We start from the raw sequence: 25,177 nt of genomic DNA on the forward strand, positions 1-25,177 counted from the left end.
GTTGTTCTAATTTCTCCCTGCACTCGAGAAGTGTAGGTTAATTTATGGTTAGGTTCTGTAAATAAATTCGGATACATGTGAATTGCTTCTTCTAGCTTTGCTATTTGGTTTTGTTCAAATGATCGGTTCTTAGTTCAACCTTATTGATTGATTGGGAAATATGCTGATAAATTTTAATTTTTTTAACATTATCTATTAACATGTATTGTTCCTTTACATGGATTACTGCATTAAGTTCTTCTAAGCTGTCATGACCAAGAATGCCATGAAAAGATTTCAACGACGGCAAGATATAAAATTTTATTTTATGATTTGGTATGTTGAAGATATTTACGAAAGTGTGGTGTGTAATTTGTATGTTGCCAGATATAGAATTCGCAAAAAAGGGGTTTTCATTTAGAATTGGTTTGGTTACTAGAGAAGGCTGGATATAATTTTTATTAGAGCCAGTATCAATTAATATTTTTAATATTTGGCCATTCTCTGTTTTACATTTAAAATATGGAAGTGAAGAATGCGCTAATCTAAAAAATGGATATCTGATAAATCTTCGGTGTGGGTATTTCCCTGTTCGATTTCTTGTTGGTAATAATCTTGTATGTAATCTTGAAAATTTTCGTCTTGAATCGCTTGTCGGTAATTATTTTCGTAACTATTGGAATTGTCATTTTGGTTATATGACATATCATTAGAAGGAAGTTCTTCATTGACTGCAATGTGAAAATTTCTTTGCAATTTATTATGTGGCATTGGGGTGTTTAGAGATGAGGGTATAGGCCTTTTGCCATGAAATTGATTTGTTTGACGGGGTCTATTTTGGTAATTAATGTTTTTGGACTGAATAGAATGATCAATGTCCATTGGTTCGGGTCTTTGTGGCTTTGAAGCTGTAGGTCTTGATGGTATGAAATTTTGTTGAAAGTATGGAGCTTGTGTTTGGAATTGTTGTCTGGGCTGATTGTGTAACTGGGAATGTGGGTTAAAAAAGGGTTGTCGATATGACCTTTGATTATTCTGATATTGAAATGTGTTCCATTGCCTTGCGTTACTAGGCCGTTGTAGGCTAAGTTCAGGATAAAATGGTGCTTTATTTAAATTAACATTTCGTTTTGGTTGAGGTGGTTGAAATTGTCTTTGTGGTTTAATATTATTGTGATTATAGGCGTATTCTGCTCTAAAGTTTTGGTTTTCTAATTTTAAGCATAAGTGCAATGCTTGTGGTAAATCTGATGGTTCGCGGATTCCCAATAATTTGGGTAATTCTCCATTGAGACCTCTTATAAAGGTATCTAAGGCTTTATCGCGATATGTCTGTGTCAGTAACATAGCTGATTCCTTGCCTATCTCCATACATCCTATTTTATTTAATATTAAGGACAGATGGGTATAAACTTCCTGATAAAAACCTTGTATAGAGTTTTTGCCTTGAATCAATGAAGTCATCTGATATTCTAGAGTACCTAAATCACGCTTATCCCCATAGTGAAGTGTTAAACACTTAGCGATACTCTTCCAATTAAGAGGAGTATTATATGATTCTAGGGCTGCGTCTGCATTACCTATAATTTTGTTGCGGATAACGCTTAATATTCCGAAATATTTTGCAGTTCCTTTAAAATTATTATAAATTTCCAGGACCCTTTCTACGCTTTTCCTCCAAGAATTAAACTCAGCAGGATTACCTGAAAATTCTCTCAAACATCGGACAATATCAGGAATCTTATCTAATTCACCTATGTTGTTCCTATGTCTTTCTTCTATTACTATATCTGATCCATTAGGTAAATCCTCATTTGAAATATTTAACGCTTGAATTGTTGCTCTAACTTGTTCTACGACAAAGGATGCTATTTGTTGCTGTAGTGCAGCATTCATTTGTGGTTGATTTTGGGGATTAATTGGTTGAGGAATTTGGTCTTGGTTAAGGATGGGTGGTCTTATTAGGTTAGATGGATTTGCCATGATTAGGGTTATGAGATTTTGTTAGTAACAGAGAATTTCTTAAAACTTTAAAAAAAATTTTTGTATTCAAAATTATTTTACTTGTAATATTGTTGATCAATTTAATTCTAGTTATTCACTTCTTATTTCACAATATTATTGATAATTTTAATTTTTCTTTTTTCCACTTTTCTAATAATTTACGTGTATTAAATTTTCTTAATTAATTCACTTTTTCCACTTTCTTATTTTCTATAACTTAATTTCTGTATTAAATGCTAACTTACATTAATATGATGATACCCCACATCTTACTACCGACAGTTCTGGGTTGTTCCTTTTTGTCTTTAAACTACTAGTGGTCCTCCGCTGTACCAATTGTAGTAATCGCTGTCTTGATAAATCCAACGGTGATGTGACCAGCGGTGAGCTTCTTTAGGTCGGGCTGAAATAACTTGCTACTTGTTGTAAATGTGTCCAGGTGAGCTTCTTGAGGTCGTGTTTGGAACATGTAACACAGTGCTTGTTAAAAGGTATCCTTTTTGCTCGGGCGCCAGTTAATTTATTTTATTGTTTTATTTTAATTTTAAATTTTATTCTTTTCATTTCCCAACTGTTTAGTTTTACAATCAAAGAACGAATGATAATAATTTTAAATAAACTTAACTTAAAGCTTAAGCAAGAGTTATAAAAAGCAAGAGTCATCAATTTTATTTCAGTTTTACTTTTATTTATTGCAGACATGGTGTCAACAAAAACGGAGTTTCAAAATTTGAAACAATTTATTTTGAATAGATTGCAAATAATAAAAACGAATCGTGTAGTTAAAATAAAAAAAGGTTAATAACATTTAGGTTGTTAACTTATACATATATAGTTTTATATTAGTTTATTGTTATCTATAAGTTTGACATTTCGTTGAATGATATTCGAATTGCTGTTTAATATTCATTACTTGTTGTAATCTTTATTTATGTTTGTTACATTATTTTTAAATTTATTTGTTAACAGTTTTGGTCACGGTAGCGACGTTCTATTTAATATCTATAATTGTTTATGCATGTGGAATGTACCCTACAAGAACAGTGACAGTCATTTGACCGGTCATTTAAATGACACTAGTGAAGGAAATATCGATCATTGCGTAGAACAAAGTTTCTATCAAGTTCTTAAGGGCAATATGAAAAATTTGATGGAAACTTTTGTGTACATGTGATATTTGAGCTGCTCACTCTTTTGATTTTTACCAATCAAGGATGATGGAAATGTTAGTCACGATTGACTAATCATTCTTTATGGATATATCCATCACAGTTGACCAATCACACTTGATGAATTTTTCCATCAAATCTGACGGCTATGACAATTTATAATAAAACACAATTTATTAACATTTTAAGATATATATTTTTAATTTTATTAATATACATAGTAAGCATATACATATATTAACTATCACTTCACCATTTTACATACCTCACAGAATGTAAAATCCTCTTATGCTCCTTTTAATTTGTGGAAATAAATTGTCTGTTAAGAAATACATATAAATATTACAATATAATTTTTCGCTTCTTGATCTTTGGCTTTCACGGAAATAATTAATTTATACGACGGAAAACACAGTAACATTCAAATGTAGTTGTTTCACTTTTTCATTTGCAAATGAAACCCTTTGTAGCACATTGAATACATCAACAGTCATTTTACCGGACATTTGACCGTCATTATTGATGGAATTATCCATTAACTATTTTTTTTTAGCATTTTTTAAAGAAAAATGTTGCAAGTGTGTTAGTAAAATCATTTTGTATGTGTTAGTTTCGGTCATACATATCTTGTAGGGTAGGTACCCAAAAATGTTGTTTTCAATATTAACATTAAACAAATCATGTTTGATCAATAAAAATGTGTATATAAATGTGAAAAAGAACAAGTCTAATAAATATAATGATTTTTTGAGATTATATTGTTATATGTGATATGTCTTTTAATATAAACATTCTAAAAAATTTTAATATGGCGGTATATATAGAATGGGATAAATAAATGCTATCAGACGATCCTTGTAGAACTTTAAGTTAGAAATATAGAAATCGAATAGCATAAATTTTTTTGTGGATTTCATATTTCTAGGATGTATACTACAACAACATTGTACATTTATTTGTGGTTTTCAAAATTTTAAAGTGTGTACTACAACAAACTTATTTTGACAAAAAATATTGCTTTGGCCGTATATATAAAATGATAAAACTATGTAGAACTTTAAGTTGTGGATTTCATCGTTTTACTTCCTTATGAACCTGTTTCCATTCATCTCTTCTCCCTACTTATTTTCTTCGAGTATTTTTAGATCTGCGGCACAGGGTATACTTTGTGCTCGTGACAGAGATGTCAAGAGCAAAATACTATTTCCCTCTCTTTCACACAAAACGATTTCAATGATTTTTTAGCTGTATTTTGTATACCTCTTCCCACTTAACAATTTCAAAATCTTACAAAAGCTGATTTTAGACTTTTTCAAATGTCAAAAGTAACATATCTGTATATTTTGTGTCTGCGGTCTTTATGAACACAGTGGACCTTATGATTTCCGAGCGGTGGTGCACTTTTTCTGGTGCATAACCTTTATAGCATAACTATTTAATTTATAAATTCGCATAACTATTTAATTTATTTTCTATCCTTTCAAAATGTATATTTTTTTTACAAAAATCCTTGTTCGAAAAATAAAAGGGAGTACCAAAAAAGTTTTGAAAACGCCAATCTCGAAAGAATATTTTTTTCTTCGTATATATTACGAAGAAGAATATTTTTCTTCGCATAAAATAAATTTATTTAATAAATATTTTTTTCATTTTCAATAAGGTCCAAATAGACAAACATACTTTTTTTGTTTCAACATACACTACACAAAAATTGCCCGTACAAACACCATTTTTTTCACGTTTTTGTGGACTTGCAAAGATATCGATATAAATTTTTCTTTGAAATATAAATTTTTTAAAAAATTTGTTGTTTATAAATATAAACAATACAAACAGTTTGACAAAAATTAAATGTGTTTGTGTAAAAATCAATTTTTTTTATTTTTTATAAGCAAACCGCAAGCATTTGTACAAACACGAAATACTCTCATACACTACACAACAGGCTTGCACAAACGTTAAATTTTATTATGTTTGTCAAGCCGCTTGTCTTTTCTATTTGGCCCTTTCCCTACAAGACAGTCATTTGACTGACACTAGTGAGGGAAATATCGATCATTGCGTAGAACAAAGTTTCTATCTAGTTCTTAAGGGCTATACTTTTGTGTACATGTAATCTTGCATCTCCCTTGCACTTATGAATTCTACCGATTTTAAAACATATATTTGAACTGCTCACTCTTTTGCTTTTTACTAATCCAGGATGATGGAAATGTTAGTCAGGAGTGACTAATCATTCTTTACAGTTGCCCAATCACACTTGATGAATATATCCGTCAAATCTGATGGTTATACCAATTTATAATAAAACACAATTTATTACATTTTAAGATATATATTTTTTAATTTTATTAATATATTACTATGTATATACATTAGAGTGCTCCAAACTTGTATGAAGGAAAAAAAATTTTATCCTATAGGCCGTCCCCCCCTAGAATTGTTCTATGGGTTATAAAAATTAGTCGTGCAAAAAATTAGGTCAATAGGACTACGTTAACTGGTGCCGCAACGGCTCTGAAGTTTGAAGATGCATTTACAAGGGGAAAATATGCATTTTTTCAGTTTTCAATAATGCATCAGCGACTACATTGGTCTTGCCTGGTTGGTATTTTAATTCGTAATTGTATTCCTCTAGGATGGCTTTCCATCTTTTCATTTTGCTGTTTGTATTTTTGCTGCTAAGAGCGAAAGTCAGCGGTTGATGGTCTGTGAAAATATTTATTTTTCTTGACCCATACAGATAGTTTCTTAATGTGGTGAGTGCCCAAATTATCGCCAACATCTCTTTTTCATTCGTTGTGTAATGTTCTTCTGTCTTATTTAATGTTCTTGAAAGAAATGTTATTGGTTTGCGATCTTGTGATAAGACTGCTCCAATTGCATATTCGGAAGCGTCGCTTGTTAAGTCAAAGTCTTTTTCAAAGTTTGGATGTGAGAGAATAATATCCTCTGAGGTCATTGAATTTTTTATTTTTTGAAATGAGTCTATTGCATCTTGATCCAAGAATATTCTTTTATTTTTGGATGCGTTTTTAGAAACGCGTCCATCCTCCCCTCTTAAAAGGGATGTCAGGGGTTTAGCTAGTTTCGCATAATCTCGTATAAAACGACGATAATAACCTGACATACCAAGGAAACTTCTTAAATCTTTCAATGTTTTGGGTGGAGATATATTAACTATTGCCCTTACTTTATCGGGGTTGGTTTTAATACCATTAATGTCTACAATAAATCCTAAAAATTCTATTTGTTGTTTTGCAAATTCACATTTATCGAGTTGAACTTTGAAGTTTGCAGATTCTAGTGTTCGGAAGACTTTATGTAAATTTTGAAAATGATCAGTTTCATTCTTGCCAAATATAATTATGTCATCTATATAGACATAACAAATTTTCCCTATGTGTTCCCTCAAAACATCATCTAAAGTGCGTTGGAAAATTGAAGGAGAATTCTTCAATCCAAAAGGAAGACGTAGAAATTCAAATTTTCCATTATTAATGGAAAATGCAGTTTTCTCAATATCACTTTCCTTAAGTGGGATCTGATGAAAACCACTTTTTAGATCTATAACGGAAAAATATTTGTTTTCCCCTAGGTTTGATAATACCTCATTTATCTCCGGAATCGGATAACGGTCTGGCACAGTAATTGAGTTCAATTTCCTGTAATCTATTACCATTCTATATTTTTTCTCTCCTGATGCATCCATTTTTTTGGAACGATCCAAACAGGTGCATTATATGGGGACTTTGATGGTCGAATTATTCCATCATTTAAAAGCTCAAGTACTTGTTTCTCTATTTCACTTTTTAGTGCCATAGGGTAGGGATATGTTTTTGAAAAGACTGGTGTATCAGTAGTTGTTCTAATTTCTCCCTGCACTCGAGAAGTGTAGGTTAATTTATGGTTAGGTTCTGTAAATAAATTCGGATACATGTGAATTGCTTCTTCTAGCTTTGCTATTTGGTTTTGTTCAAATGATCGGTTCTTAGTTCAACCTTATTGATTGATTGGGAAATATGCTGATAAATTTTAATTTTTTTAACATTATCTATTAACATGTATTGTTCCTTTACATGGATTACTGCATTAAGTTCTTCTAAGCTGTCATGACCAAGAATGCCATGAAAAGATTTCAACGACGGCAAGATATAAAATTTTATTTTATGATTTGGTATGTTGAAGATATTTACGAAAGTGTGGTGTGTAATTTGTATGTTGCCAGATATAGAATTCGCAAAAAAGGGGTTTTCATTTAGAATTGGTTTGGTTACTAGAGAAGGCTGGATATAATTTTTATTAGAGCCAGTATCAATTAATATTTTTAATATTTGGCCATTCTCTGTTTTACATTTAAAATATGGAAGTGAAGAATGCGCTAATCTAAAAAATGGATATCTGATAAATCTTCGGTGTGGGTATTTCCCTGTTCGATTTCTTGTTGGTAATAATCTTGTATGTAATCTTGAAAATTTTCGTCTTGAATCGCTTGTCGGTAATTATTTTCGTAACTATTGGAATTGTCATTTTGGTTATATGACATATCATTAGAAGGAAGTTCTTCATTGACTGCAATGTGAAAATTTCTTTGCAATTTATTATGTGGCATTGGGGTGTTTAGAGATGAGGGTATAGGCCTTTTGCCATGAAATTGATTTGTTTGACGGGGTCTATTTTGGTAATTAATGTTTTTGGACTGAATAGAATGATCAATGTCCATTGGTTCGGGTCTTTGTGGCTTTGAAGCTGTAGGTCTTGATGGTATGAAATTTTGTTGAAAGTATGGAGCTTGTGGTTGGAATTGTTGTCTGGGCTGATTGTGTAACTGGGAATGTGGGTTAAAAAAGGGTTGTCGATATGACCTTTGATTATTCTGATATTGAAATGTGTCCCATTGCCTTGCGTTACTAGGCCGTTGTAGGGTAAGTTCAGGATAAAATGGTGCTTTATTTAAATTAACATTTCGTTTTGGTTGAGGTGGTTGAAATTGTCTTTGTGGTTTAATATTATTGTGATTATAGGCGTATTCTGCTCTAAAGTTTTGGTTTTCTAATTTTAAGCATAAGTGCAATGCTTGTGGTAAATCTGATGGTTCGCGGATTCCTAATAATTTGGGTAATTCTCCATTGAGACCTCTTATAAAGGTATCTAAGGCTTTATCGCGATATGTCTGTGTCAGTAACATAGCTGATTCCTTGCCTATCTCCATACATCCTATTTTATTTAATATTAAGGACAGATGGGTATAAACTTCCTGATAAAAACCTTGTATAGAGTTTTTGCCTTGAATCAATGAAGTCATCTGATATTCTAGAGTACCTAAATCACGCTTATCCCCATAGTGAAGTGTTAAGCACTTAACGATACTTTTCCAATTAAGAGGAGTATTATATGATTCTAGGGCTGCGTCTGCATTACCTATAATTTTGTTGCGGATAACGCTTAATATTCCGAAATATTTTGCAGTTCCTTTAAAATTATCATAAATTTCCAGGACCCTTTCTACGCTTTTCCTCCAAGAATTAAACTCAGCAGGATTACCTGAAAATTCTCTCAAACATTGGACAATATCAGGAATCTTATCTAATTCACCTATGTTGTTCCTATGTCTTTCTTCTATTACTATATCTGATCCATTAGGTAAATCGTCATTTGAAATATTTAACGCTTGAATTGTTGCTCTAACTTGTTCTACGACAAAGGATGCTATTTGTTGCTGTAGTGCAGCATTCATTTGTGGTTGATTTTGGGGATTAATTGGTTGTAATCGATCAGGCACATCCGATGATTGTGTATAACCTTCCAATGTGTCCAGTACATCTACACACACACGTGTACATCTTTTTCTATATACAGTGTTGTTGTTGCTTTTTTAAAATTTTTTTGATGAAATTTTCAGAGGTTGTCTCGGATTTTTGCTCATATCTCCGATATTTACCGACCGATTTTGGTGATTTTAAATAGCGATGTTCTCGAAAGCGGAACATAGCATAGAATTATTGAAGATTCGGATCTCGCCGATATCTGGGGTCCTCTAAAAACTGATTTCAACAGACAAACGGACAGACAGACGGATATGGCTTAATCGACTTCGCTATCTATAAGGATCCAGAATATATATACTTTATAGGGTCGGAAAATTATATTATAGAAATTACAAACGGAATGACAAACTTATATATACCCTTCTCACGAAGGTGAAGGGTATAATAAAGCCGATTCATTGAATATAACCGATTTACTCAAACTAAATAATTCTGTGATATTTAAGTCTGTTTTTGAATTTTTTAAAAACATATATATTAAAATATAATAACGTCTGTGATAATAAAAATTCTACTTAGTTCTAAGACTATATATAAGTTAATTTGTTTTATTTTAATTTTAAATTTTATTCTTGTCATTTCCCAACTGTTTAGTTTTACAATCAAAGAACGAATGATAATAATTTTAAATAAACTTAACTTAAAGCTTAAGCAAGAGTTATAAAAAGCAAGAGTCATCAATTTTATTTCAGTTTTACTTTTATTTATTGCAGACATGGTGTCAGCAAAAACGGAGTTTCAAAATTTGAAACAATTTATTTTGAATAGATTGCAAATAATAAAAACGAATCGTGTAGTTAAAATAAAAAAAGGTTAATAACATTTAGGTTGTTAACTCTTCCCCCTTTAAATCGAGTGTCCTCAATCGTTTTTATAAAATTTTTTTATTTTTGTTTTTATTTTAAAAAAGTGGAATTTTATGTAGCCTTGGAGGTTTATCTGGAGCAATAATGGTGATTTGTGTGGTTTGTGGTAAGTTAGTAGTTTCGAATGGTTTTTCTATTGCAGGTACCTGAGGTTCCCATACAACGACTTTCTCTACTGTTTTGTAACACATCTTTAGGAAAATAATTAAAATAATTGAAATAACAATTAGTAACAACATTCCAGAAATTGTCCATTCTCCGATTAGAAGACGTTTTCTCACAGTTGTGATGATGTCTGTATTATTGATTTGGAGTTCGCTAAGTGCCTCAAGAGATAAAAGATTAAATCGACTTTTTTCAAAGGGAGTGGGTTGTAACATAGCTGGCACGGTTTGCAAAGGTGAAGCTTGCCAGTTGCTAAATGTTCTATTTTCAATTTTAATAGTCATATTATGGAACTTAATTAAGAATGTTCCGGAAATATTATGTGTTTTTTCGTTTTCAAAAATTGACCCATGATAATCATTTAAAAGAATTATACCTGAGTCTATTTCTTCAATTAAAGGAATTTGATGACTATTACTTATAATATAAGATGAATTCAAACTATTAATAAGCTTAGGAATACAATTTGTTTCTGTTATATTAAGTAAATTTTTTCATTACAGATAGTTAAATTATTATAAGTAACTTTTACATTTTTCTCTAATAGCAAACATTTCATATTTGTTAAATATAATTTCTTTGAAATTTAAATGAATTACCTTATTTTTCTTTTTTACTGGTCTTATTATTACATTTTTATAGTTTTCATTTTTTGTTAGTGGTATTTTAATTAAATAAAATATTTCTCTTTTATCATTATTTATTATTGCTACTTTTGAAAATTCTAGTGCCTCTTCTGGGCTGGAAAAATTTATATTTTCTTCTTTTAATGTTTCCATAGCAATTTTTATTGCTTTTTTACTTAATAAAAGTGGATTTACAATATTAATTCTTGCCCATAAAATGGCGCGTTCGATATTTACTAATTCTTCTTTAACTAGTCTTATTTTGTTTTGCAAATTAATTACAATTTCATTTTCCAAATAAACATCTTTTCTTATTTGATTAGTTATTGTATTAAATCTTATAGTTAAATTATTTAATCTTTTATTAAATGATTCATTAATGAATACTTGCTTGTTATTATTTTTATTTAAATCAGCAATATTACTAGCTAATATTTGGAAGTCATTATGATCAGGAGTACCTGCTATGTACTTCCATACAGTTCCAATGGCGTCTATAGATCTTCTCTGTCGATTGTTAGGGATTGGGGTAAGGTCTTCTAGGATATTAATAGTTTGTGTTAATTCATGGATAAGAAGAGGATATTTGTGGTGGGATTTGGGGATGTTTTGTTCAATGAATGATTGCACATTATTTAAAAATTCTTCATACTCTTTCATTTTTATTACGTGAATTATTGTAAATGTTCCCTGCTGTATTTTTGCCGTTCCCTTATCGATAGTTATTATATGGGACGATGAATAATCAACCATTTCGAACTCCGCCTGGATGCAGATTAGTTGGATCCTGTAGAACAATTTACCTTTTAATATTACTTTTATGAACTATCTTTCCTGAATTAGTTAAAATCGTAGTATTTCTATCTTCTTTCACTATTTCCTCTCTGTACCGAGGAGACAGTTTCGATCCTAACCTTTTGTTTACCTTAACATAAATCTTTTCACCTACTGAATAATTTTTAATTTTATCTCTATCCTTGTTATGTTTTTCTAAGTCTTGTTCTTGTTTTTCTTTTAATCTAATACTAATTTCTTTTCGCTCATCTTCTATTTCCTTTTGATTTCTACACTTCCTACCAAAAAATATTTCTATTGGTTTTTTTCTAGTAACAGAGTGAATTGAGGAGTTGTATTCATAAATTGACTTTTTTAAGTTGGTCATGAAATGAGGTGTGAAGTTTTTCCGGTTTTGAACATCTCATGATTTCCGAAAGTGTGGAATGAAATCTTTCTACTTGTCCATTAACAGAACTGCAGTATGGGGGTGTTGTATAAATATTTATTCCAAATTGATCTTGAATAAATATCCATTTATTTATAGGAAAAATCAAAGTTACAATTATTTGTTTTTTAGTGTTTTGTTAGCGATTGAGATTTCAGCAAAAGGGCATTACCAATCTTTGTTTATAAACAAAAAATTAGATTTCGCGTATTTTTTGGATATTTTTTGATTGAGAGTAAATTAAAAATTACTCTCTATCACAAAGTTACTGTATATTTCTTACAGGAAAGTACGCGAAAAAAACCTATTATTGCGAGCGATAGTCAATTTCTTTACGTACAGCTTACGTACTTATGATTTTTTAAAATTTAAAACTTCAAAAATGGAACTTTTTCACATCTTTTGCTCTAAAAAGTAAGTTAACAAAGTGATCGGGGAAAACTAAAAATATATTCATTAGGCTTCACGCAATATTTTTGAAATCATGATATCATACTTTTTGTGGCAGTTTTTTGAACAGCGCTAATATTGGCGTAATTATTTTTTTTAAATTTCAACTCCTTTCATCTGCATATCTGCGGCCAAAATACCGATTTTGGGCGACATTTTAATAGACCGAAAACTGCTGTACATATTTCAAATCTGACTTTAGTATACTATTCTACAGGAAAATTTAAGATATATAAACTTAATTTGACAGAATTTAGATGCACTGTAAATGCATAAGAGCAAAAGAAAAAATGCAATTTAAAAAAAAATCAAAACCTGATTTTATCATTCGTAAATATAATATTCAATGCCCTTAAAAAAATAGTGTTAAAATTTTTAATTTATTGTAATCCCTTTAGGAGTTATCATGGTTATAATGTTGGCTTGTAGTTTTATAATTTCCCATCAAACAATGGTGTTTCTCATCATCATCTCTGAATTTAATAAAACTTCATCCAATTAATGTTCCATATATAACATGTATAATGACAAAATTTTGGGCCTTATAATTTTCGTGGTTTTCGAAATATAGAGTTGTAAAGTTTAAAATCTGAAAATCACATCACATCTAAAGGGTTAATGATAAAATTTTTGTTTTTGCACCATTTGTCTCAGCAAAGCATTGATTATGCACAAAGACACATTTTTTGAAATATTTTTTAAAAAAAGTACATCTTTAAATAATACTAAATGCACATTTGAAGCATTATAAAAGTGTGAAATTAAGCTCATTCTTATTGATTTTTCCTATAAAATCAATTATTAGAGCATGATTTCCTATAAATTCTACAGTTTCTGCTCTGTAAAAATGTCGCTCAAAATCAGTGGTTTCCGCCTCAGATATACAGAAGGAGTTGGAATTTGAAAAAAATTATTACAGCATAGTATTTACTGATAATAAACCTTCCGAAAAGTTATGATATCACAAAAACAGGAAACATTTTATTTTTTGAAACGAAGCCTATTATTCATACTCTGTGGACTATAACAAAATTTGAAAATATATAAAAATATTGGCAAATATAACAGAATTGGTATATGAGAACCCCTGCATTTTTTGGTGTATCACTGTGAAACTATTTACACAAAACCAAAATTATAATTTTCTCAGTATTTTTTTATGTCCAGCTTTTTTTGTTTTGTCCAGCTTTTTAAAGGCCAATGCCCAGCTTTTTGCGAATCGGAATCTGGCAACCCTAGTAGTAAATCATTGTTAACTTAAATAATCTTGCATAAGGACCTAAAAAATTAAAGAGAATTATAATTTTTTATAGATAATATTTATTATTTATAAAAATTTTTAGTTTTTCTTGAAATTACATTATCCCTCTTATTTTGTGAATCACTTTATCATGTTTTAAACTAAACATTTTTGTATAAGAATTGTATGATTGCATGTTGAAAATATACCGTAATTCCATAAAAATCATATTAATCAGTTTTTAATTATGTTTGCTCAAATTACAATCTACAATTACCTTGCAGACAGGGTACACTAAACAGGTATATGCATCACTACAACAATACAAAAACAACATGTATTTTGTTTTTGTAATTGTATGAGCTCAATGTCAAAATAAATTAAAATATTTTTTGATTTTAATTTATTTTCTTAATTTTATTTCAAAAAACATGCAGTGATTTTAAATGGAATTTTAAGGGATATGCATGTTTATATACTTATATTAAGGTGGATGCTATTGGTAAATGTTACAGAGGAATTGGCAGAGGACCTGACAAAAGCAAGATTTTGGAATAACCTGATTTGTGCCACGAAATTTGTATCTTTAGCTACAAAAGTTTGGCAAACGAAAGTGGGCGAAAACGGGCGCAATACTAAAGATTGTTGATATCTGAATTGGCCTGATTTGTGCCAATAAAGTTGTGTTGTGGCTATCAAAGTGTGGCTAAAGACAACAGCCTTCTCAACGTGCGCAATACGGGGGATAGTTGATATCTGGAATGACCTGATTTGTGCCATTAAAGTTCTATTCTAAACGGATGAAGTTTGGCTAAAGATAGCGGACATCAGAAAGGGCGCAATGCAGAAGATGGTTGAAATGTATTTTTTGTGCCAACAATATTATTTTTTTACAAACTAAACATTTTAAATTTTTTTATTATTAAAATTTTATTTTGTTTCAAATAAACAAAAACATATTTTGACAGAGAAGGTATGCAAATAAGAAAACAAAAAAATTATCAGCTGTTCGATTGCATATACCTGTTTAGTGTACACTGCTTGCAGATATATGGCATACTCAAGGCGAATTCATATAAGGTGGAGTTATTCAAATATCTCAAGGCGATTTCACATAAGGTGGTGTTAATCAATCAGCTGACAATTTTTTTTAATTCGCCTGGTTTTCCTAGCTGTCAAAGTTTGTTATTGTTTACTTTTTTATATTTAAAAATGTCCGTTAAACAGAGAAAAACTTCGTTAATATTTTGAATTATTTATGTAAAAAATCTGAAAATACCAAGCATCTCGTAAACAAATATCATTTTATTTAAATAATGGCATAATTGGTATGTATACAAATATGTTATTTAAGAAAAATATTTTTTCTATTAAATGTTAACATATTACACAATATTATTATACCCTTCACCTTAGTGAGAAGGGTATATATAAGTTTGTCATTCCGTTTGTAATTTCTATAATATAATTTTCCGACCCTATAAAGTATATATATATTCTGGATCCTTATAGATAGCGGAGTTGATTAAGCCATGTCCGTCTGTCTGTCCGTCCGTCTGTCTGTTGAAATCAGTTTTTAGAGGACCCCAGATATCGGCGAGATCCGAATCTTCAATAATTCTATTAGAAGAAGATCGCTATTTAAAATCAGCAAAATCGGTCGGTAAATAACGGAGATATGAGCAAAAATCCGAGACAACCTCTGAAAATTTCATCAAAAAATTGTTATAAAAGCAACAACAACACTATATATAGAAAAAGATGCACACGTGTGTGTGTAGATGTATTTGGTTTTATTCAGCTGTGTATTTTTTGTATGTTTGGATTCCAAAATACACAGCAAAAAAATATGATTTGCATTTTTTGTTAAAATAAAATAATTTTCCCTTTTGTTTAGCAAATATATTTTTTAATGAATAGAAAAAAGTATTTAAAACGTTTTCAATTAAATAAGAGTAGATTGTGAGTTATTGTACAATAATTTTTATGCGAATAATGTAAGTTTGAAATTTAAAACTGACACAAATTTTTTCCAACTGCTTTTTAAAACAATTTTTTTTACGATAAACAAAAACAAAATCTACGTCTCGTCAATGTTTACCAGCAATGAATACGAAAGTGTTGTTGTTTTACTCTTGCTTGTATACTGTTAAGAACAACAACAACGTATTGCTAGTGTTAAGCGCATATAAGTGTATAGAAAACACACTGTCTATAGCTAAGCGCATTTACAAAAACAAAAGAGTACCAAGCGCATAGGGCTTGGGCACCCTTGGTTTGGATGCTGTTGGCGTCATTGCGTTGTTATTTTTGTTTTTCTGTGTTTTTCGTTATGTATGTTTAGATGTCTGTTGGTTTAGATGCCTTGTGTATTTTGTGTTTTATTTCGTTTAGCGTTGTTGTTCTTTTTGTTTATCTTTTGATGTAATAATAATGTAGTCGGGAAAAAATTTAAAATTTATAAAAGATGTTTAAAATACACTACGGTGAAGGGTATATAAGATTCGGCACAGCCGAATATAGCACTCTTACTTGTTTTTCATAAGATCATTAATAAAGTTTAATCGAAAGGACCGGTCGATGTCCAAACAGTCAAATAAAAGGTAACCATGGGACTGAACCTCACTACACGAGCAGATATTACTTTGGACAATGTTTATCTTATAAACATGATTAAAGAATCTCGTGTGGTTGAACTTCAGGCAGTTCACCATACATATAACATTCTTTGGAAGAGTAGAATCACTAAACCAGGGATCCACGTTTACACGAGGATTAAACATCGCAATAGAGCAAACCAATGCTCTGACATCAGATATATAGACACGACACACTGGGCAGGAGATCCCATTTTTTTTGGCCATAATTAGACCAGTGCACGCATGAAATATATAAATATATAAGGTTTTTGGTGACGCTGATAACGATTCTGCAAAAAAGAACAAATTTAAAATTGCGGATCAAAAATGGCGGTCAACATTTTTAAAAATTCAATTAATTAAATAAATTTTTATTGAACACGTTTTGTAGACCTATGGTCACTGATTACAAATATGAAGTCAAATTTTGAAAATTGAATAAACTGAATCTAAAATGCTGGATCAAACATTAGAAAAAATTAAATATTTCATTTGTTAGCAGTATTTAAGATGAAGATATAATAAAATTATTGCCTTACCATAAATAAATTTAAAATACTTGAAATATTAAAAATGACGGATCAAATATGGTGGTCATCAATTTTAATTTATTGTTATATTACTGAAAATATATAATTAAGATAACTTGATTATTATGAATCTTAATTCTTATTGCTAAAAACTAAAAATGAGAATCCAAAATCCAAAATTAGTAATATGGAAATTATTCAGCCAAGTATAGTTTTTAATTAAGTGGTAGTAAATAAATGTTTTTTTTTTGTTTTTTATTAGAAAAGTAATAATTAATAATAACAATAAAAAAATAATAAAAAAATTAATGAAATTCATAAGGGAAATTAATTGTTAATAAATTAATCATTTTCGGTCATAAGTTTCTATAAAATTATTTACTATTGAAATTTCGGGTATAGCTAGAAGATTAATGGTAAATGCGTGTTTCGGCATATTATAAAACATAAGCCTTTCGTAGATGTTTTAGGATCGGATGTATCCATGGCTCTATAAAAAATATCTTTCATCGTAGTTTTACGTGAACATCCCCTGCTATGAAACTCCCTAAACTTTTTATAATGCTTATTTCTTGCTTCAGACGCTTCTTCGGTAAGAATACCAACTGGATTTTTTCAATCCTTACCATTTCTCCTACCATTTTCGAAGAAGTTTTTGGCGCGACACTTCCTATATCCTATACAATTTACCAGCAACGATTTTACTGACCATTTTGGAGGAAGCCAATTTTCAAAGGATCTACTCTACTCTTTAAAAGCGTCTAATGGGTTGTATTAACCTTTAAGTTGTTATTTATAAACAAAAGATTATTGTTTAAAGTAAAGTGTGGTTAGGATTAGACGGCTTTTTTGTTTTTCATAAAAAACTAATCTTTGAAGAGTTTTAGCCAAAATAATAATGACACATAATATGATGAAAAAATATATATATGAAAAAATAACTTAATTATATATTTTCAGTAATATAACAATAAATTTAAATTGATGACCGCCATATTTGATCCGTCATTTTTAATATTTCAAGTATTTTAAATTTATTTATGGTAAGGCAATAATTTCATTATATCTTCATCTTAAATACTGCTAACAAATGAAATATTTAATTTTTTCTAATGTTTGATCCACCATTTTAGATTCAGTTTATTCAATTTTAAAAATCTGACTTCATATTTGTAATCAGTGACCAAACGTGTTCAATAAAAATTTATTTAATTAATTGAATTTTTAAAAATGTTGACCGCCATTTTTGATCCGCAATTTTAAATTTGTACTTTTTTGCAGAATCGTTATCAGCGTCACCAAAAACCTTATATATTTATATATTTCATGCGTGCACTGGTCTAATTATGGCCAAAAAAATGGGATCTCCTACCCAGTGTGTGGTGTCTATATATCTGATGTCAGAGCATTGGTTTGCTCTATCGCGATGTTTAATCCTCGTGTAAACGTGGATCCCAGGTTTAGTGATTCTACTCTTCCAAAGAATGTTATATGTATGATGAACCGCCTGAAGTTCAACCACACGAGATTCTTGAATCATGTTTATAAGATAAACATTGGCCAAAGTAATATCTGCTCGTGTAGTGAGGTTTAGTCCCCTGGTCACCTTTTATTTGACTGTTTGGACATCGACCGGTCCTTTCGATTAAACTTTATTAACGATCTTATGAAAAATAAAGTCGATTCATTGAATATAACCGATTTACCCAAACTAAATAATTCTGTGATATTTAAGTCTATTTTCGAATTTTTTAAAAAAGTGTAGAAAGGAATGTAAGAAAAAATAAACTCACTGTTATTGTTGGTGTTTTGTCAAAACTTTAATGTTTTGTGAAAGATGCGTTTTGAATTCTTATTGAGTTTAAAATAATTCTTTCATAAGACATTTCTAGTTTTCCTAAAATATTGGAAAAGGTTTCCTGATGAGCTGGCTTAAGCAACCGGCGAAATGCCATAGGAACTAGCTTCCCCACCATCAATACATTACAGTGAATTTATTTAAAAATTGGGGTTGAAAGCACGATAAGAAACTCTTTAACTTATTTGATAAAATATGTTTATTTTTTGAATTTTACGTTCAAATAAAAATTCGATTTACAAAACACCAAATTCGGTTTTAAAAGCATCTCGTTTTTGAAACCGAATCGTTTTACAAAACAGACATGATTATTAGCAATAGATACCTTTTATTTTGTTGTCCTTAGTATAAAAAGTCCATTCTTCAGGTTTATGTTGCATAAATTTTCCCTTAACTCACTCGACAAAGACTTCTTTCAGCCGACTTACTTCTTATTAGGCTTTATTATTAATGTATTTTAATCGAATTTAATAGTAGATATACCATGAAACTTCTTAAGAAATAATTTAAAGAAAACATTAATAAACTATAAATTAAAGCCTTATATTAATATACATATATAAGTTTAATATCAAGTAAATCAATAATGATTTATATTTCATATATATTTTTATAAAACATTACACTACTATAACCGCCTCTTTCATAATTGGTTAGAAAACTTGAAAAATAAGAGTATCATCAAATTGTTGCATAATAGCGATAAACTAATTCAATAATTGCGGTGTATCATGTACCGACATGACCAACTAAACTTTCCTAGCGATTTTTTACAGCCTTTGTTTTTGTTCATTATTAAAATCCTTGAAATCAATAAAAACTAACATTTATGTAGAATTATTGTCCCACCCAGGTCAAACATCAACATTCTTTTGTATCTTACATATGTAAAAGGCTTGCGAAATATATCCTTTTTTATGTAAAAAAAATGAAGTCCGATCATTTCAAAATTCGGCTTAGTTGTGCGTTACATAATACCCTTCTTACTATAGTGGTGTAGGGTATAATATCGAGGGACTATATTCAATAGTCTCTATCGCAAAATACACAAGTTTTCAGGAGAGCAAAAAAAACTGTTTATTTCGGATATTAATGAACATTTTGGTGTTTTTTCTTCTACAATATTTTTCAATAATTACATCTAAGTCATTGTTTGCGTTTTAAGAAAAGATAAAGTTTTCTCTTCGAAAATTTTCGTTTTGTATAAATAAAACAAACAGATAAAGAGTTTTTCATGTGTATAAATAAAAACTTTTAATTGAATTTAATTTCCGATAAACGTAAATGGATCATGTTTTATTTATATTGTTCAACAAATAAAATACAATAAAGGATACATATGTACATATACATACATATTTATTGACATTAACATAATCATTTGATAGGTAAATTGTTTGGTTTTTAACCTCCTTTCAATTTTGGCATGAGCACTCTCACATTCCATTTGCGTATGGCCCTTTTTCAAATATATTTGATCAATTGTTTTGTTATTTTCTACAGCAAAATTTGAGAGAGCATTAGATAAATAAACATTACGATTTTAGTATCCGCATCCATCAAGTCAATTGTAATGGGCAGTGAGTCAGATAAACAATATGAATTTAAATGGTGTATAACGCAAGAAACAAATGTCGAAGCAGATAAATCACCATTATTTTCACTCCACTAGTAGTTTGCACATTGATGAGTACCAATATTGTAAATGGTAAAATTGTGCACTTGAAGGCGTTGTTTATAGTAAATAGCAGAAGCATTGATATTAGGACATAGCTTAACAGCAGATATATATTTTTTGGTGGTGTCTTTTCGACAATAATGGCTATCCATTGTTTCTAATGTTTTAAAATACTTCTTTAAATGGGCTTTTTCCACAGAATCGCTTTTAGTAATCGGTTTGGTCTGTGTTGCTTCTTCTCTAAGCCAACCTTTTACCGTCCCTATATTTATTTATAATGTGGAAAGAAACATTTGACGACATACCTGTAAATGTTCTTTATTGTAAGGAAGACTGTATTTATAATATTTATGTATTTCTACAGATTTATGTATTTCTACATCTATTTTCTCCCATATTCTTTTTTAAGAAAATATTTGGTTTATAAAAGCAAAAAAGATGTAATCGCATTTTTAGATGTGCTTAAGATGTCGTTCGTTTGTAAAGTATGACATCAATTATTTTTTACTAGGACAACCTTCATATAATGCAATCAAAATAAAAATAGGTACGATGTCGTTCGTTTGTAAAGTATGACATCAATTATTTTTTACTAGGACAACCTTCATATAATGCAATCAAAATAAGAATAGGTACGATTTCCATTTTCAAATGAGCTGCATTGGAAATTTGCAAAATATATACAAAACATAAAGTAGTTTTAACAAGCAAGAGTGCTATATTTGGCTGTGCCGAATCTTATATACGCTTCACCAGCAAAATAAAAGGAACAAAGTCTGTACGGTGGGTCCAACTCTACCGACATTGTAAGCGAAGTTCGGATGAGTACACATGAAACGAAAAACAATAGCAAAAAAACAAAAATTTTCCCGGCAGCGGCTGGGAATCGAACCAAGGGACACTCATATTTCAGGTTTAGTGAACCACTTAAGCCACATCACATTTAAAAATAATTGAGTCGAATGTTAGTTTTATGATACTAACACCTTTTTCAAATTAGTCCAATCCTACCGACATTGTAAGCGCAATTCAGATGGGTCAAATAAATGAAAAAAGGAATAAAACCAGGATGAAATAAATGTGCATTTAATTTTACAATAGAATAGGAATAATACTGATCTGAATCGGATGACAAATTAGTATACACTCAGATGTGTTTTAATTTGTAATAACCTGAGGACTACTGGGTATGTGTTAGACTTACACAGAACTCGTCTGTTGGAAGAGCGTAACGTTATGTTGTAAAAAATGGCACCGTTTCATTTCTTTGTGTTCAGTGCTATAAAACATGTTAAGTAGCACACATCAGGGTGGGTCGAAAATGGGATTTTCTCTCGGATCAACTTATAATAGTGAAATTATGTTGTATTTTAACTTTTATGTGTCTTCAGAATTACAAATTTCTTGGGGAAAATTTTAATAAATCAAAACCTTTTTAACCAATTTTAAGTTTTTCTATCATTTTGGTTTTTCCATTTGGGTCTTTGGGTTTTTCCATTTTACTTTGTTATTGTTTTATACCAATCATGAAAACACAAAAATTATAAATCATACTACTTTTATTCTCTATTAACAATAATCATCTATAAATATAAAAGCCTTGTGTGACTGATTCACAGACAGATTCATTATCGCCTTGTTAGTGCCGGTCCACACTAGGAAACTTTTTTGGAAACTTCTGATTTTTGTGTGTGAGAGAAAGAGAAAGAAATGTCAACCATCTCTTTCTCTCACACACAAAATCAAAAGTTTCTGAACAAAAGTTTTAGTGTGAAAAAGGTCTTAGTGCCGGTCCACACTAGGAAACTTTTTTGTGGAAACTTTTGATTTTGCATGAGAGAGAAAGAGAATGAATATCATTCATCTCTCTAACGGAGTTTCCTGTACTCGGAAACTTGTTTTGTTATTCTTATCATTCGTACAACAACAAATCAATGCAATTAACACGTAGTTTCTGAAACAAAAGTTTCTATGTGTGGACATTTAGGAAACTTCAAAAGAGAATTATGAAAAAGTTTCTCTACGAAAGTTTCCTAGTGTGGACCGGCACTTACAAATTACATTTGAAATTATTTTTAGAAACTCGAACGTTTAGGGTAAAAAGGGTAAAATTGTTTTCTAAAAGGGTGGAGATATAAATAAAAATTCCTAAAATATCCTCTATTATACAAAAAATTATTGATAGGTGTCTACTACTTTTTTATAGCCTTCACCTTCGTGAGAAGGGTATATATAAGTTTGTCATTCCGTTTGTAATTTATATAATATAATTTTCCGACCCTATAGATAGCGGAGTCGATTAAGCCATGTCCGTCTGTCTGTCTGTCTGTCTGTCTCTGGAAATCAGTTTTTAGAGGACTCCAGATATCGGCGAGATCCGAATCTTCAATAATTCTATTAGACGTACTTTCGAGAAGATCGCTATTTAAAATCAGCAAAATCGGTATTTTTTTATTTCGTTTAGCGTTGTTGTTGTTCTTTTTGTTTAGCTTTTGATGTAATAATAATGTAGTCGGGAAAAATTTTAAATTTATAAAAGATGTTTAAAATACACTATGGTGAAAGGTATATAAGATTCGGCACAGCCGCATATAGCACTATTACTTGTTTTAATATACAGCTTATAAATACATACATATACCCAATTGTTAATTTTCATTTTTATACCTACCAAACTGCATAGGACAACAATGAATATATTTCTTTTTCTTAGTTTTAACAGACAGACGGACATTGCTAAACAACTTAGAATTTGAATATGTCTCGGAATATAGGTATATATACTTGCATATAATCTGTTTGGTCTCACATAAATATTTATTGGTGTTGCACAAGGATGTGGGGTATAAAAATTACACGTTTTTTGACTAAATTTACTAAAAACTATGTAAGAGTGGATTTGTTTGTATGGAGGACAAATAAGGTGTCAATGTTCCAAACTAAAATTAAAGTTTAATTGATTCCATATATTTGTTATTAGGTGCAGATTTATACCCAAGTAAAGGCCCAGATGACAGTATTTGGTTGGCTTCTAACAGGACCCATCAATATTTCGCCTAAAAGTTCTATTAGCGTTTTTACCACTTTGGTCAACTATATGGAGGAAGAAAACTTAAATAAGAATCATTTGAAGTTGTGGGAGCTGGAAGAGCCATCCAATAGAAAGAATTTGTCCGATAGGAAATGTGAGAAAATATATAGTAATACTACTAAACGGGATTCGAAAGGAAGATATATAGTTTCGATTCTCTTTAAACCCGTATTTTCTCAGGAAATTAATTTAGGTATTCTAAAGCAGTTTTTCAAAATCGAAAGATTTAACGTGAGCACCTGCCTTGACGCCCTTATATCACGGTGGTATTTTTTATCCACTGGGTATCCTTCGCGACGGGTAGTCATCTTGACGCGATGCGAAGGCTTATGTGTGATGACCCATGCAGGCCGTGCTGGTAGGACTACCCATGCCAGAGGGGCTCATGACGAGCACATACTAAGAACTACCCTTCCCACCACTGGTAGCGTCTGTTTCTCCCCGATGGGGCGGCTACCAGTCCAAGTACTTGTCAAAAGATCTCTACTCATCCTTCGGATGTGTATCTTTTGACAGTATAGTCCGTTCGGGATCTCTAGATCCCTAAACTCCACGACGGTCCGTCTAAATCCACCAGCGTCTGTTCCCACATTGGGCGGCTTGGTGGTATGCAAGCACATCATATGCAGAATCATATACTTGGCAGCAAGTATAAAATGCACACTGTTTTAATGTCCAATGTCCGACAAGAAACCGTGCCCCGCGTATCCGGTAAGGGGCCTAATAATCTCCGGAGACTCCGGAGACAGGATGTGGAGAGTCTACTGTGTGCTACTGCCACCCAGGTTAGTCCGGCGGAGACACCGGGTCGGGCTAGTCTGAATGCTACCAGCGCCAAACCCAAAATAAAAGCGTCTGCGGATTTAGGGAAGCCTGGATCCTGCAGTCGCAAAACAATAACAGCAACAGAACGGCAACGTTCTGAGGAGGAGACTAATCTTCAGGGCCAGCAGCCCGGGACAAAACGTCCGAAACCGTTGCCCCCCAAGCCGCATGACAGGACCTTCGGTGAAGTGGTTGAGAACCAATTCACGCGTGCTGTCATCGACAGGGGTGACATAGAAGGCGCTATGTCTCCATCCAGATGGGACATAGTGCGAAAAAAGCTGATGGGGGTGTTCTGTGAAGTTCTTAAACAGAACCCTGGTCCCCCCCACAGTGCGAGGACGGCGGTTGGTTTCACAACAGAGTGAAGCTAATGGCCTGTTCTAACGAGCGCTCAGCTTTGCTCCTGAAGCAGGCTGTGTCGCTGATAAAGGATCCGTGGGAAGGTGCTAAGCTGGATGTGGTCTCTGTGGACGAGATCCCACGAAGGCCAAGATCCACCGCCATAATTCCTGCGGAACCGCATAAAAAGGCAGCGATACTGGAGCTTCTACAGGTTGGAAATCCGGATCTTCCAACTCAAGATTGGAAGGTCGTCAGGGTTACTCAACCTGTAGGAAGCTCCAGAAGGATTGTTGTGATCCTGAACCAGGAGTCTTTGGCGCCGCTTCGCGAGAAACAAGGGAAGGTCTACTACGGCTTCGAGTCGATCTTCCTTCGTGTCTACCGAGGCGATGACAAGAGACTATTGGAGCAGGAGTAGGTGCTATATTGGTTATCTCGGCGTACATGGCTCACGACCACAGCGACCAGCCACCGAACAACCTGGTCTGCAGATCCATAGAGATGGCAAACTCAAAAAGCATGGCGATCATCATGGGGGCTGATGCCAATGCCCATCACACTGTCTGGGGAAGCTCGGACATAAACGTTAGAGGTGAGTCAATCTTTAACTTCATTCTAAGCAATAATCTTGATATTTTAAATTCAGGATCCGAACCGACCTT

This window comes from Lucilia cuprina, chromosome 4, assembly GCF_022045245.1.
Source record: "Lucilia cuprina isolate Lc7/37 chromosome 4, ASM2204524v1, whole genome shotgun sequence".
In the NCBI taxonomy this organism is placed as follows: Eukaryota; Metazoa; Arthropoda; class Insecta; order Diptera; family Calliphoridae; genus Lucilia; species Lucilia cuprina.